Source organism: Theropithecus gelada, chromosome 5 (genome assembly GCF_003255815.1).
Source record: "Theropithecus gelada isolate Dixy chromosome 5, Tgel_1.0, whole genome shotgun sequence".
Lineage (NCBI taxonomy): Eukaryota > Metazoa > Chordata > Mammalia > Primates > Cercopithecidae > Theropithecus > Theropithecus gelada.
The window spans coordinates 109,602,833-109,604,750 of record NC_037672.1 but is presented as its reverse complement, the minus strand read 5'-3'; positions in this window follow the sequence as shown (position 1 = coordinate 109,604,750).

The window sequence follows — 1,918 nt, the reverse complement described above, 5'->3', positions numbered from 1 at the left end:
ATAGTGCTACTGTGAATACTCTAGTATATGTTCTTTGGTAAATATATGTTTACAGTTCTCTTGGGTTTATATACAGGAGTGGAACTGTTGAGTCACAGCCTATGTATATATGCAATTTTAGTAGAAATTGCTAAAGAGATTTAAAAGTTATACCAATTTATACTGTCACCAGCAGTATATGAAAGTCTCAGATGTGTGGGTGTGCAGTAGCACCTCATTGTGATTTTATTTGTATTTCTTTGACAAGTAATGAACTTCAGCCCCCCAAAATTAATTGGCCATCTTGATATTCTCTTCTGTAAAACGCCTATTCAGGCCATTTGTTCGTCTTTCTACTGGGGTGTCTGATTTTTTTCTTACTAATTTGTAGGAGTTCCCCATATATTCGGGATATTAGTACTTTGCCAGATACATACATTGTGAGTATCTTATCTCACTCCATGAATTGTATTTTCACTCTTAAAAGTTACTAGCTACTAGTGTCTTTTGAGAGAGAAAAATTATTAATTTTAAGATAATCCAATATTTGAAAAATTTCCTTCATAGTTTTCCTTTACATTCATAACTTGACTGACTGCCTGGTAGAGAGGCCTAGCTTTCCCCTCATCTCAGCTTTTGACATGCCTTCCTCGCTAAGCTTAATCATTTCTAGCTTTTGATTTAGAGTACGAAATGTGTGATCTTCCTTTCCTTGAACACTTAGAGGCCACTGTAGGTTTTTTAATTGGCCAATTTCAATATTGTTGTGTCTCAGGGAACAGGGAGGCCAGCGGGGGAGAGAGAGAGAGAGACCGCTGGTTGGTGGAGTAGTGGGGACACACACAACATTTACCAATTAAATTTGCTGTCTTATATGGGCATGGTGCAGGGTGTCCCCAGTTACAATAGTAACGTAAAAGATCACTGATCACAGATCGCCATAACAGATATATTAGTAATGAAAAAGCTTGAAATATTGTGAGAGTTTCCAAATGTGACTCAGAGACATGAAGTGAGCACATGCTTTTGGGAAAATGGCACTGATAGACTTGCTATCTACAGGGTTGCCAGAAGCCTGCAATCTGTAAAAATCACAATATTTGTGAACTACAAATAAAATGAAGTGTAACAAAACAAAGTATGCCTGTAGATAATGGCAGTACTTTCCCTAAACTGATGAAACACATCAAAGATAGATATTGCCAAATTGCCTTTCAAAAATTTTGCAACAATGTATTGTTTCATTAATTGTATATGAACTCATGACATCATTGGGTTTTATCAAATTAAAAAAGGAATGCTAATCTGATAAGTATGCAATTTTGTCATTTTAATTTCCATTTTTAAAATAAAAAAATAATTTTTTAATGTTTGCCACTTATTTTAATTTCTGTGAATGGTCTGTTTGTGTCCTGTTGCCAACGGTTTAGTTTAGTTAGTTTATCGTCATGCGGAGGGTTTACAATTTTATAAGGTTAGATTTATAAGTTTACGTTTATGGCTTTTGTGGTTCTGGATTATGCTTATGAAGGCATTTTCCCTTTTAAGATTAAAAAATATTTCCTCTTTTTTGTGGACATTTTAATTTTTTTAATGTAAATATTTGATGTTAAACCTAAATTTATTTTGGGGTACGGAGTGAAGCCACTCTTTGGGGAATTGTATAAAGTTGCAAAAGTGCCCTTCACTGCTTTTAAGCAACTCTTTTTCCCTCACCTCCACCCCTGCTCTTCTCTAGGGTATTTTCAAAGTGTAAAGAGCACGTAAATTGGAAGGTGCCCCTAACTCCAGAGTAAAAACAAGATTGTGGTTGCAATGTTGGTCCATTGAGGGGATAATATTCTGTATTTGCTCTTTTGATAGCAACTGTCATAGGTCAAGCTCCTTATGAACTCTATGATTAGAATAAAACAACTTTGGATGCAGGCACAGAGAGTCT